Here is a 15,358-nt window from a genome sequence, read left to right on the forward strand (position 1 = left end):
AGCAACCTGCCGCGTAGCTCCTCCACAACCTGCCGCGTAGCTCCTAAGCAACCTGCCGCGTAGCTCCTAAGCAACCTGCCGCGTAGCTCCTAAGCAACCTGCCGCGTAGCTCCTAAGCAACCTGCCGCGTAGCTCCTAAGCAACCTGCCGCGTAGCTCCTAAGCAACCTGCCGCGTAGCTCCTAAGCAACCTGCCGCGTAGCTCCTCCACAACCTGCCGCGTAGCTCCTCTACAACCTGCCGCGTAGCTCCTCCACAACCTGTCGCGTAGCTCCTCCACAACCTGCTGCGTAGCTCCTCCACCACAACCTGCCGCGTAGCTCCTCCTCCACAACCTGCAGCGTAGCTCCTAAACATCCTGCCGCGTAGCTCCTAAGCAACCTGCCGCGTAGCTCCTAAGCAACCTGCCGCGTAGCTCCTAAGCAACCTGCCGCGTAGCTCCTAAGCAACCTGCCGCGTAGCTCCTAAGCAACCTGCCGCGTAGCTCCTAAGCAACCTGCCGCGTAGCTCCTAAGCAACCTGCCGCGTAGCTCCTAAGCAACCTGCCGCGTAGCTCCTAAGCAACCTGCCGCGTAGCTCCTAAACAACCTGCCGCGTGGCTCCTAAACAACCTGCCGCGTGGCTCCTAAACAACCTGCCGCGTGGCTCCTAAACAACCTGCCGCGTGGCTCCTCCACAACCTGCCGCGTAGCTCCTCCACAACCTGACGCGTGGCTCCTCCACAACCTGACGCGTGGCTCCTAAACAACCTGCCGCGTGGATCCTGCACAACCTGCGGCGTAGCTCCTCCACAACCTGCCGCGTAGCTCCTCCACAACCTGCCGCGTAGCTCCTCCACAACCTGCCGCGTAGCTCCTCCACAACCTGCCGCGTAGCTCCTCCACAACCTGCCGCGTAGCTCCTCCACAACCTGCCGCGTAGCTCCTCCACAACCTGCCGCGTAGCTCCTCCACAACCTGCCGCGTGGCTCCTCCACAACCTGCCGCGTGGCTCCTAAACAACCTGCCGCGTGGCTCCTAAACAACCTGCCGCGTGGCTCCTAAACAACCTGCCGCAGTGACTCCTCCACAACCTGCCGCGTAGCTCCTCCACAACCTGCCGCGTAGCTCCTCTACAACCTGCCGCGTGGCTCCTAAACAACCTGCCGCGTAGCTCCTAAACAACCTGCCGCGTAGCTCCTAAACAACCTGCCGCTACCTATTAGGGCTGGTGATCCTCAGGGCCAGACCAGCCAGGCTGGGAGGTGCTGTCAGGAGGCCAGATGTAGAGGAGTGAGGAAGCCGTAATTAAGCCCTATGTACCCAGGGCGGTGTTGGTGTTGGCACTAATCTGAAAACATGACAGGCAGCCTCCGTCCATCAAGAGTCTTCCATTTACAAATAGGAGGCTTTGTCTCTGTCAAGCTGTCGATCTGCTTGAGCAATGTCAACAGGAAGAGACCATTCACTGCCAAAAGGACAGACTGATTAGAATCCTCCTTTTTGCAAGTTGGTTACTATCAAGACGTAGGTCATGTCCTAAATGACACCCTATTTCCTATGTAGTGCACTACCTTTGCTCAGGGCCAATAGGGCACTATATAGGGAACAGGGACACACAGCCTGACTCTACATGGGACTCCGCCTTACTTGTAGCGTAGAGAAAATAATATATTGGATCCGTGTCACACTTCTGCTCTATTGGAAGTCTTTTTAAATGAAACCGTTGTCATGTCTTTGGCTATGCCGGATTAAGTGATATGACATGCTATTCTATAAAATAATTTCTCCGTAATTATTATTACCCGATTGAGCTAATCATGTAAATGTAATGAACTAGAGCCGGGGCACCACAAAATAATATTTATAGAGCTGTTATCTACCGAATAAACTCTTAATGACCTAGTAATATTTTACATCAATAGCAGTCAATATTACTTAATTCAATCTCATCTGAAAGTTGTAAATTCTTGGTTATCTTCACGAACCCTGGCTAACAAGTTGAATCAGCAATGCAAAATTGGGTTTAATTATTTATTTACTAAATACCTAACTAATCACACAGAATTACACGTACATATAATTAATCGTAACTTGATTAAAAATTACGTCATAAAGGAAATCGTCCCTAGCGGGCAGAACAGATATGACAGCTTGTTACACAAAAGGAAAGGGGGCTGGGTTTGAGTGAAAGAGCGGGAAGACTGAGTAACAAAGGAAGACGCTGTGCTATCGTAAAGGAAAATGCAATAAATATTTACTCTGAGCTGCGCTTCAGTAGGTTGGTGGTAGATGGAAGGCCGTGTTGCCAAACCGAGTCCTTTGAAGAATGTCTCTGGTGGTCAATTGAATACGTTGTAGTAACGTCATTGTATGATAGACGGGATACTCTGTCTGTTCCTTCCTAACCCTCGTTTGCAGCTGCTGTTGCTAACTCAACGGCTAGGAGGTATCACTTCTGTAGTGAATAAGAGTTCAAAGTTCATACCATTCGCAACCAAATCTCACACTGATGTTGGCTTCGTTCTGTAGTTATTATCTGAACCATTTTGACATCGGACCGTCGTCCTCACATCCTCAGAACAGGAGGTTACATTTTCGTCAAGGCTTTATATAGTGGAGCGAGAAGGTTGTGTCTGAAAGGTTTTATAACCCATGACTCTTCACAGGGTCAGGCCACTGATTGAGTAGAGCCCTAACCTTATGAAAACCCAATTCTCACATTTTAGAAGCTAAAATCACATTTCATCCCATCACGAATAATTTCATATTCAAACATTTGAATTGAACAACAATTCCATGTGAATCCGATAACTCTGATGTGTAGACTTTCCACTGTAGAGTTTGTCATCTTATCATTGATGAGAATGTCTCAGATGACAACCAAACTGACATCATATTCATTAATATATATATATATATGCCATTTAGCAGACGCTTTTATCCAAAGCGACTTACAGTCATGTGTGCATACATTCTACGTATGGGTGGTCCCGGGGATCGAACCCACTACCCTGGCGTTACAAGCGCCATGCTCTACCAACTGAGCTACAGAAGGACCATTACATTAAGAACCACCGCATATGTTCAATTGGTCGGATTACCAGAATATAGTTAATTTCCCCTCACCTTCTGATGTTCCCAGAATCTCTATGTTAACCAAGGGGTTTGCAAATGTAAAAGAGAGGAAAAAGGAGGGAAGAGGTATTTATGACTGTCATGAACCTACCCCCAGGCCAACGTCATGACACCGTGATAATCAGTTTTTTTTCTATACACACAGTATGTGTGACAACATGCCTCGTTGTGCATCTCTTGTAAGGCTGTCTCAGATAAGGAGTTAATGTCATTAAGTATTGTATTTAAAACCTTTTTCAGTCTGGGTCCCTTCTAGCTGTGGTTGATGGCACCATATGGGTTTGAATGACACAAGCCAGTGATGCATATATTAGTTATATATTCCCTATTGATAGCAGGACACAATACATTAGAGACAGAGAAAAGGTTGCAGCTGCCACTCGTGATGCTGCTGCTCCAGTTTCAAATGTCCTGCCTGCGGCTATGGAACCATGACCTGTTCACCGAACGTGTGTGTCTCTCCCTCTGCCTGGTTTGTCTCTAGGTTTCTTCCTAGGTTACTGCCTTTCTGGGGAGTTTTTCCCAGCCACCGTGCTTCTACATCTGCATTGCTTGCTGTTTGTGGTTTTAGGCTGGGTTTCTGTACAGCACTTTGTGACATCGGATGTAAAGGGCTTTATAAATACATTTGATTGATCTCCCATCTGCAGTACTCTGCAAGTGCCACAGTTAAAGGGTAAATTAAAACAGTCCTCCTGAGGTTCTCGCTCTCTGTATTGGTTGTTATTATAATGAACAAAAATATAAACTCAACATGCAACAATTTCAAAGATTTTACTGAGTTACCGTTCATATAAGGAAATCAGTAAATAGAAATAAGTTAATTAGGCCTTAACCTATGGATTTCACATGACTGGGCAGGGGGAGCCAGGCACAGCCAATCAGAATGAGTTTTTCCCCCTCAAAAGGGTTTTGTTACAGACAGAAATACTCCTCAGTTTCATCAGCTGTCCGGTTGGCTGGTCTCAGATGATCCTGAAGAAGCTGGATGTGGAGGTCTAGGGCTGGCATGGTTACACATGGTCTGTGGTTGTGAGGCAGGTTGGACGTACCACCAAATTCTCTAAAACAACGTTGGAGAAGGCTTATGGTAGAGAAATTAACAATAAATTCTCTGTCAACAGCTCTGGTTGACATTCCTGCAGTCAGCATGTCAAATGCACGCTCTTTCAAAACATCTGTGACATTGCGTTGTGTGACAAAACTGCACATTTTAGTGGCCTTTTATTGTCCCCAGCACAAGGTACACCTGTGTAATGATCACGCTGTTTAATCAGATTCTTAATATGCCACACCTGTCAGTTGGATGGATTATCTTGACAAAGGAGAAATGCTCAGTAACAGGGATGTAAACAAATTTGAGCTGGTTCTGTAAAATTTCCCCCCCTGCTCTCTCCTCCTCCTCCTCCCCTTAATCCCATCTGAAACTAACATGCGTCCCAAATGGCACCCTATTCCCTGTATACTGCACTACTTCAGACCAGTGCCGTTTGGGATGCACCCAGGACACAAGGGCAACACAAATATGAGTCATAATGTAGCTCAGTGCTCTAATGTAATTATTCTGTCACATTTTCTCAAAATGTTCTTTGTTTGTCGAGTTGCTGGTTGGGGATGCAAAAGATCAATGTCTTGTTTGAACATGTTGTCTCTTGGTTTTGGAACTGGCCTGAAATGGGCTACTGTTGGCCCTATGCGTCTAGCGGCCATGGTCTCCGAATAGGCTGCTTTTGGCCTGACATGTACACTATATATACACACACCATACACACACCACTTCAAATTAGTGAAGAGAAACAAATGGCAGAAGAATGGCCTTACTGCAGAGGTCAGTGACTTTCAACGTGGCACTGTCATAGGATGCCACCTTTCCAACAAGTCAGTTCATCAAATTGCTGCCCTGGTCAACTAAGTGCTGTTATTGTGAAGTGGAAATGTCAAGAAGCAACAACGGCTCGGCCGCGAAGTGGTAGGCCACACAAGCTCACAGAACGGGACTGCCGGGTGCTGAAGCACGTAGCGTGTATAAATCATCTGTCCTCGGTTGAAACACTCACTACCAAGTTCAAAACTGCTTCTTGAAGCAACGTCAGCACAATAACTGTTCGTCTGGAGATCATGAAATGGGTTTCCACAGCTGAGCATTATTTAACCAGGTAGGCCAGTTGAGAACAAGTTCTCATTTACAACTGCCACCTGGCCAAGATAGAGCAAAGCAGTGTGACACAAACAAAAGAGTTACACATGGGATAAACAAACGAACAGTCAATAACACAATAGAAAAGTCTTTATACAGTGTGCGCAAATGTAGTAAGATTAGAGAGGTAAGGCAATAAATAGGCCATAATGGTAAAAATAATTACAATTTAGCAGTTAAACACTGGAGTGATAGATGTGCAGAATAGAGGCCGACCGATTATGATTTTTCAACGCTGATACCGATTATTGGAGGACCAAAAAAAGCTGATACCGATTAAATTGGACGATATTTATATATATATATATATATATATATATATATATATATATATATATATATATATATATATATATATATATATATATATATATATAATAATGACAATTACAACAATACTGAATGAACAATGAACTTATTTTAACTTAATATAATACATCAATAAAATCAATTTAGTCTCAAATAAATAAAACATATTCAATTATTCAAAACCCATATTCAAAAAACACAGTGCTGGAGAAGTCAAATTGCAATATGTGCCATATAAGAAAGCTAACGTTGAATTTCCTTGCTCAGAACATGAGAACATATGAAAGCAGGTGGTTCCTTTTAACATGAGTCTTCAATATTCCCAGGTAAGAAGTTTTAGGTTGTAGTTATTATAGGACTATTTCTCTCTATACCATTTGTATTTCATATACCTTTGACTATTGGATGTTCTAATAGGTACTTTAGTATTGCCAGCCTAATCTCAGGAGTTGATAGGCTTGAAGTCATAAACAGCGCAATGCTTGAAGCATTGTGAAGAGCTGCTGGCAAACGCAGTAAAGTGCTGTTTGAATGAATGCTTACGTGCCTGCTGCTGCTGCCTACCATCGCTCAGTCAGACTAAGTCTATGATTTGATAGAGCAATTATAATATAATAACACACAGAAATGCGAGCCTTAGGTCATTCATATGGACAAATCCAGAAACAAATTTCAAAAACAAAATGTTTATTCTTTCAGTGAAATACAGAACCGATCCATATTTTATCTAACGGGTGTCATCCATAAGTCTAGATATTGCTGTTACATTGCACAACCTTCAATGTTATGTCATAATACATATTATAAAAATATATACTTCTGTGTATTGATTTTAAGAAAGCCATTGATGTTTATGGTTAGGTATAGTCGTGCAACGATTGTGCTTTTTTCGCAAATGCGCTTTTGTTAAATCATCCCCTGTTTGGAGAAGTTGGCTGTCTTTGTTAGGAAGAAATGGTCTTCACACAGTTCGCAACGAGCCAGGCGGCCCAAACTGCTGCATATACCTTGACTCTGTTGCACAGAGTGCAAGAGAAGTGACACAATTTCCCTAGTTAAAAAACAATTAATGTTAGCAGGCAATATTAACAAAATATGTAGGTTTAAAAATATATACTTGTGTATTGATTTTAAGAAAGGCGTTGATGTTTATGGTTAGGTACACATTGGTGCAACACCAGTGCTTTTTTCGCGAATGCGCTTGTTAAATCACCCGTATGGCAAATTAGGCTGTGATTCAATGATAAATTAATAGGCACCGCATCGATTATATGCAACGTAGGACAAGCTAGATAAACTAGTAATATCATCAACCATGTGTAGTTAACTAGTGATTATGTTAAGACTGATTGTTGGTTAATGCTAGCTAGCACCTTACCTTGGCTCCTTGCTGCATTCGCATAACAGGTAGTCAGCCTGCCACGCAGTCTCCTCGTGGAGTGCAATGTAATCGGCCATGATCGGTGTCCAAAAATGCTGATTGCCTATTGAAAAAAAAAAAAAAAAAAAAAAAATAAATAAATAAAAAAAAAAAAAAAAAAAAAAAAAAAAATCGGCCCTAATTAAATCGGCCATTCCTATTAATCGGTCGACCTCTAGTGCAGAAGATGAATGTGCAAGTAGAGATACTGGGGTGCAAAGGAGCAAAAAAATAGGTAGTTGGTAGTTGGGTGGGCTATTTACAGATGGCCTATGTACAGGTGCAATGATCGGTAAGCTGCTCTGACAGCTGATGCTTAAAGTTAGTGAGGGAGATCAAATCAAATCAAATCAAATTTATTTATATAGCCCTTCGTACATCAGCTGATATCTCAAAGTGCTGTACAGAAACCCAGCCTAAAACCCCAAACAGCAAACAATGCAGGTGTAAAAGCACGGTGGCTAGGAAAAACTCCCTAGAAAGGCCAAAACCTAGGAAGAAACCTAGAGAGGAACCGGGCTATGTGGAGATAAGTCTCCAGCTTCATTGATTTTTGCATTTTCCCCATATCATTGGCAGCAGTGAACTGGAAGGAAAGGAGGCCAAAGAGAAGTTGGCTTTGGGGGTGACTAGTATATATATATATATATATATATATATATATATACACATATACACACACACACACACACACACACACACACACACACCTGCTGGAGCGCGTGCTACGGGTGGGTGCTGCTATGGTGACCAGTGAGCTGAGATAAGGCGGGGCTTTACATAGCAAAGACATATAGATGACCTGGAGTCAGTGGGTTTGGCGACGAATATGAAACGAGGGCCAGCCAACGAGAGCATACAGGTCGCAGTGGTGGGTATATGGAACTTTTGTAACAAAACGGATGGGACTGTGATATACTACATCCAATTTGCTGTGTAGAATGTTGGAGGCTATTTTGTAAATGACATCGCTGAAGTCAAGAATCGGCAGGATAGTCAGTTTTACGAGGTTAATGATGCTTTGTTGCGAAATAGGAAGCCGATTTTCTAGATTTAATTTTGGATATGCTTGAATGTGAGTCTGGAAAGAGAGTTTATAGTCTAACCAGACACCTAGGTATTTGTAGTTGTCCACATATTCTAAGTCAGAACTATCCAGACTAGTGATTGGTTGAAGAGCATGCATTTAGTTTTACTTGCATTGAAGAGCAGTTGGAGGCCAAGGAAGGAGTGTTGTATGGCATTGAAGCTCGTCTGGAGGTTTGTTAACAGTGTCCAAAGGGCCAGAGGTATACAGAATGGTGTCGTCAGCGTAGAGGTGGATCAGCAGCAAGAGCAACATCGATATATACAGAGAAAAGAGTAGGCCCAAGAATTGAACAATGTGGCACCCTCAGAGACTGCCAGAGGTCCAGACAACAGGCCCTCCGATTTGACACACTGAACTCTAAGTAGTAGTAGTAGTCAGTGAACCAGGCGAGGCAGTCGTTTGAGAAACCAAGGCTGTTGAGTGTGCCGTTCACCATGAGCAATGTCAATTGCCGGCTGGAATGGCGTAAAGCTTGCCACCATATGGACACTGTAGTGATGAATCACGCTTTACCATCTGGCAGTCTGACGGACTGATCTGGGTTTGGCGGGTGCCAGGAGAACGCTACCTGCCCCAATGCAGTGCACTCTGTGAAGTTTGGTGGAGGAGCAACAATGGTCTGGGGCTGTGGTTCATGGTTTGAACTAGGCCCCTTAGTTTCCGTGAAGGGAAATCTTAACGCTACAGCATACAATGACATTCTAGACCATTCCAACTTTGTGGCACCAGTTTGGGGAAGTCCCTTTCCTGTTTCAGCATGACAATGCTCCTGTGTAAAACGAGGTCCATACAGAAATGGTTTGTTGAGATCGGTGTGGAAGAACTTGACTGGTCTGCACGCAGCGCTGACGTAAACCCCGTCGAACACCTTTGGGATGAATTAGAACACCGACTGCGAGCCAGGCCTAGTCGCCCAACATCAGTGCCCGACCTCAATAATGCTCGTGGCTTAATGGAAGCAAGTCCCTGCAGCAATGTTCCAACATCTATTGGAAAGCCTTCCCAGAAGAGAGGGGGGAACAACTCCATATTAATGCCCATGATTGTGGAATGCGATGTCCAAGTGTCCACATACAGTACATAACCAAAAGTATCTGTCTAGTGGCCATGGTCTCAGAATAGGCTATGTTTAGCCCTGCATTTATGGGTCTAGTGGTCATGGTCTCAAGTGTATTACGTAGAATTGTTCCAGGTATTTTGTCAGTGAGCGAGCAATACTGCAGACTCAAAAGTAACTGCGTGGCCAGGCTCAGAAGTAACCGCGTGGCCAGGCTCAGAAGTAACCGCGTGGCCAGGCTCAGAAGTAACCGCGTGGCCAGGCTCAGAAGTAACCGCGTGGCCAGGCTCAGAAGTAACCGCGTAGCCAGGCTCAGAAGTAACCGCGTAGCCAGGCTCAGAAGTAACCGCATGGCCAGGCTCAGAAGTAACCGCGTGGCCAGGCTCAATCGCTACTGCATATGGAGGGAAAGTCGTCTGGGGACGTGATTTGGTCTGCAGTATTGAACATTGAAATCAAATCTATTTCTAGGGTAATGACATTGAATATACCCAGAACAATGTCTAGTAGCGAGTGCGATCTGATCTCACCTGAGACAACCTACAGACGTGAGTCCATGTGAACCATTGAAAGTCATTGAGCCCCCCTCCAGAGTGTATTGTGTAATAACACAGATAGATCCAGCTGCCAGCCTGATAGTTATTTTACCCCCTTCTCTCCCCAATTTCGTGGTATCCAATTGTTAGTAGTTACTATCTTGTCTCATCGCTACAATTCCCGTACGGGCTTGGGAGAGACGGAGGTCGAAAGCCATGCGTTCTCCGAAACACAACACAACCAAGCCGCACTGCTTCTTAACACAGCACGCATCCAACCCGGAAGCCAGCCGCACCAATGTGTCGGAGGAAACACCGTGCACCTGGCAACCTTGGTTAGCTCGCACTGCACCCGGCCCGCCACAGGAGTCGCTGGTGCGCGATGAGACAAGGATATCCCTACCAACCAAACCCTCCCTAACACGGACGACGCTAGGCCAATTGTGCGTCGCCCCACAGACCTCCCGGTCGCGGCCAGCTGCTACAGAGTCTGGGCGCGAAACCAGAGTCTCTGGTGGCACATCTAGCACTGCAGTGCAGTGCCCTAGACCACTGCGCCACCTGGGAGGCCCTTAAAATGCTTTTTAAGGCATAAATGTAAAAAAAGATATGACAAAGATATGACAAAGAATATTTCCTCTACAATATACTTTATTTTTCCCCATTCTATTCTTAATGCACTTCATATTATTTCACCTCTGTTCATCCGTGTGGTCCTTCTGTGGCTCAGTTGGTAGAGCATGGCGCTTGTAACGCCAGGATAGTGGGTTCGATTCCCGGGACCACCCATACGTAGAATGTATGCACACATGACTGTAAGTCGCTTTGGATAAAAGCGTCAGCTAAATGGCATATATTATTATTATTATATATTATCCAGATTGGGCATAAAGCAATCCCTAGTCATGATGGGAAAATATGACACAAGATGAATTAGTATTCATAAACAGAGTAGTAGTGTCCTTTATGTTTTTGGTATTAAAAGCACAAATATAATGTTATTTCCATCTGGTTACTAGAATGTTGATTTACCGATCAACATTAAAATGTTAAGTCAAACAGATTCATGCATTACAGAAAACAGCCTAATGAATGATTGAGAATACACACTAACATCCCTGATATCAGTAAATCATGAAGACTTCAATATAATTGATTCAAATGATTCCCATTGATCAGGGTTGTGTGACAGCGGCCGGGAATCAGTTAGGCTTCTATTCCAGTGCCTGACTAAATTATTAGACATGGTCCCCTGATTTACCTAGTTAAATAAATGTAAATCTTCATTTGAGGATGTGGTTGAAATGATCTTCATAGGATATAAGCGTTTCTGGGAACAGAACTCTGCAATGGACAATATAAGTCTCTCAAAAATAGTAACCTATCATTCAAATTATTTTGGCTATATTCTCTCTTCAGAATAGAAAGGAGGATTCAAGAAGAGCAAAGATGGTTTCAGACATGTCAAGTAGTCTATAAGCGTCCTCTTACGTTACTTAAAAACATGTATCTAATATTAGAAACAGGACATGCATGACATCCTAGATGGTTGAAGCGTAACCATGGTTTGAGAGAGAGTACAGTGATGAGCTGTGAGAGTGAAGTGAGTTATTGAACATGCAGTATACCTACAACACCAGAGACTGTTATTCACAACAACAGCTGAGAGAGAGATGGAGCAGAGAGATTGAGAGACAGAAAGAACAAAAGCGCGAGAAAGAAATATGCTAGAGAGAAAGAGAAAGAAAGAGCACGGGACAGAGAGAGTCAGTCAAACACAGTGAATAAAGCTGGTCCTCCCAGTGCCAGCAGCAAACCACATTAGCAGAAAGCCTAAAACATCTTACTGACATGTCAACAGGATTTCATCTTCAAGCCAGCGCTACTCTGACTACTTGGGGGAACGCAGCTATGCAAGACGCACACAGCACAGAGGACAGGTTTTGGAACCTCTAAATCTAACATTCATTTGTGACACGATAAGATCTGAAAGCTGCTGACAGGCAGCAAGCAGGCCAATTAGTTCACCATGTGTGACGTCAGTCGATTGACATTTTCCATTCACTTCCATTCACAACAAAACACTGGGCCAGGAAATATATGAAAAAACATATTAAGGTTTCTTAATGTTTAAATCAGATCTTACTTCAAATATTTGTTTGTGTAAAAAAAGCCCTAAGACTGCCAGTCTAACAGCAGGTCCATGGACTTCCTTTTGAGGCTAAAGCCAAAGACCTCTGCAGACGTGAGAGCATGTAAGACAACAAGAGGCAGGTGAGATGAAGAAACCAAATTTCGGTCTCGCTCCCAAAACCAACGCCTTCGGCGAAGGAAACAGAACTGCAATGGTCGTGTTGCCCCGGTTACGCTTCACAGCATCTAATAAACCTTGGCAGCTAACCTTTTCATTCATCCATCTCTCCTACCCCTTTCATCCACCTCTCCTCCTCTTGGGGCATCAGCAAAACAACAAATTCAACATCTCCACGGCGACAAAGCAATCGATTTCCCCCAGAAACGTTCTCTTCTCTCAACACTAAATGTCAATCCCCTTATTCTCAATTAATCATTGATAGCCTTTTAATTGTGGTTCTGGTATTCCAAGTGGCATCTCTTCCAAGAAGAGTTGGACAAAGCCTATAGTTTCCTTGAACAGTCAGAGGGTGCATCCTATTTCTTACCCAAATGACTGGAGAAACAAACCCACATTATATATCTGAATTTTAACAAATGGGGCCCAAAGTCACCCAATGATCTGAAACTGCTTCACTCTAAAACGTGACTGCGTGGCCAAAATATTTTTAGAGAGAAACAGTCTTTTTTGGACATAGAAGGTGAATAAACAATAAGGTGAGAGTGTGTGCAGGACGGCAGTGCAAGCCCAGCACATGTCTTTTAAGGAGCAGAATACTATACAGCTGTAGTGCTCTCCTCTATGGCACTATAATCAGGTTATAATCTCCATTTTACAGCCTTAACGGAAGCCTGCTCTCTCCTCTCAGTCCATCTATCCACAGCAGCACAGAGCTCACAGACCCAGGTTAAGTCCCAAATGACACCCTATTCCCTATATAGCAAACTACTTCTGACCACCCTTTGAGCTCTGGTCGAAAATAGTGCACTGCAAAATGGAAGGGGGTGCAAATTAGGACACCCCAGTCTGTCATTGCTACCTGTGCTTAAGAACTAACAACAGCTTAGTTTCATTTCAGCAAGCCATGACACACACCCTCTCAGACTGTTCTGAAAGGGTTTCTGTAGTTAGAAACAGAATAATTCCTGCAACATTATCTTGTTAAAATACATTAAGCCGAACTGATTGCACCTAAATTGGCCATTGGGCATGTAAAATAACCCATGAGCACCAACATGTGAAGTTCATATGGGTGTCAAATGAAAGCTACATGTTTTGGCATATATACATACACACACACACAAATATACATATAGTTTACCCATTTTCCATCCTAAAAATGTAGAATTAGCAAAGGCTTCTGGTCAAACAGATAGAAAAGGTATTAGTCTTAAAAGGTATTAGAAATACATCAAAACACAATAATATTGAAGACCCCTGCCAGCTAATATGACTACATTTGTAAGCTTCTGTAAGCTTAAGAAACATTACCTTATGCCTTGAAATTCTGTTACCAAAAAAAACCAACATATCTTTAAGATCTTTTCTAATTTCTCTCATGAGGACGGAGGATAATGACAGTTCACAGAGCTAACAAGTAAAGGTAGACCTATTAATGAATGGTTTTACTGATATCAATTTTGTTTATTAATTATGTGATTAAAAACTCGACATTCCCAAAAAATAAAAAATTAAATAAATTGATAACGGAATTTCTGCAATTGAATTGGCTACAATGGGGGAAGTCATAGTAGTCACAAACAGTTTGGTCAGCACAGTAGAGTCAGTAGATGTCAATGACTGGTTCAGATTTGGTCTTGCCCGGACCAATCAAATTTAGTCTTGCAGAGATCATTAAAATAATAGCCAGCGTGTAGAATAATAACCAAATATGCAAAGGAGGATATTGCATATGTATACCCTTGTGTACCTATTTAGGATACATCAACATGAGGAGAATGACATTCATATCCATAATTATGCATTTCTGTGTAGTACAGATCAGGGACATATGATGAAATTCCGTTAACAGGTGTAAATCCACTTCACTTACTGCATTTCAATAACCAAAAGAGTGTTTTAAAGTCAATGTATCATGTCATAGCTGACACCCCATTCTTTCTGCAGATGTCATTGAATCTTAATTCAGAGCAGATATTTTGAAAATGTGGACACAAAGAAAACTGAGAAAGATTTTACCAAAATCATTTTACTGAATTCTGCATCTGCACAGTTCTTCCAGTAAATGTTTTTGTAAAATGATCCGTGTAAATTGTTAAAAGCTGTCCTTGTGCATAGAGTTGTATGATTTATTAACTTCGAAATCAATGTTTTTTGTTTGGGATACATTTTACACTGACATGAGTCATTTCAATTTAGAAGGATTCATATAATATTCAATACATATAGTACCCAACATCTGATTTGAACCAAACATCCATTATGTTTGACACGAAGTAGGAAGCTGCAGCTTGGAGTATTGTTTATTCATATTATGTAATGTATTCTCAGGGAATGTGATAGTTTTTTCCCCCTTCAGAGAAATTAGTCATTAAAGCTCCATGCTCTACCAACTGAGCCACACGGGGAACTCTGACCATTGACTTGAATAGGGATTCCCATTCTAGTGAATCTATTTATGTGGTTTCTCTGACAGAGGGAATGTGTTACAGGACAACCTAGAACAGGGTTCTCGAACCCTATTCCTGGAGAGCTACCCTCCTGGGGGTTTTCGCTCCAACCCAAGTTGTAACTAACCTGATTCAGCTTATCAACCCATTTTTTTTTAAATCCGGTGTGCTAGATTAGGGATGGAGCAAAATATACAGGGCACAGTTTCCTAAAGCATCTTAAGGCTAAACTCATCATCAGAACATTTGTAGGAGCATCGTTAAATCTCCAAGCTGTTTCCCAAAACCATCATTAGTAAAGTTGCACTTTAAAACACTTGTTATTTACCGACTGCCTCAGACCAGTCGTAGAACAACAAAGCGCATCATTAGATGCATTTTAGCCCTTTATACACAGAATATCTCTGCTGGTTTTTCTGACAGGGGGAATGTGTCACAGGACTGCATAAATACCATCACTGGAATGGACATAGTACCTCTGACCAATGACTTGAATAGGGGTAGTCTCTCTGACAGGGGGAGTGTGTCAAAGAACAGCTTGCCTACTGATAGCCAGTTTCCATTTCACCATTAAGATAAGATACCTCACGGGTGACAATACATGACCTCTCCCCCTCCTCACTATAGTCAAGTGTGTGTGTGTCCGTTCAAGGGTCTACATATGGATGATATGATACATGGTATCATTGTAATGCATTTTGCAGTCCAGGATGGTAACCTAATAAAGGTTCCCAGCCTTCTGGTAATCATGCAATGTAGTCACTGGTCAGTAACGGGCATTTCTTATGGTTCTGGTAATTACTGCTTAAGTGTGAGTATCCACAGACGTCACATCTTATCAGGTCATCCCCAGCCAGATGCGTCACCCCC

General features: G+C 43.0%; 1 protein-coding gene across 1 annotated transcript in view; it reads right to left on the reverse strand.

Annotated features, from left to right (window-relative positions):
- The window catches only part of LOC118374545 (neural proliferation differentiation and control protein 1-like), a 47,914-nt gene that overhangs the window by 31,651 nt on the left and 905 nt on the right, over positions 1-15,358 (reverse strand). The window lies entirely within an intron of this gene.

The sequence above is a fragment of the Oncorhynchus keta genome, chromosome 25, assembly GCF_023373465.1.
Source record: "Oncorhynchus keta strain PuntledgeMale-10-30-2019 chromosome 25, Oket_V2, whole genome shotgun sequence".
Classification (NCBI taxonomy): Eukaryota; Metazoa; Chordata; class Actinopteri; order Salmoniformes; family Salmonidae; genus Oncorhynchus; species Oncorhynchus keta.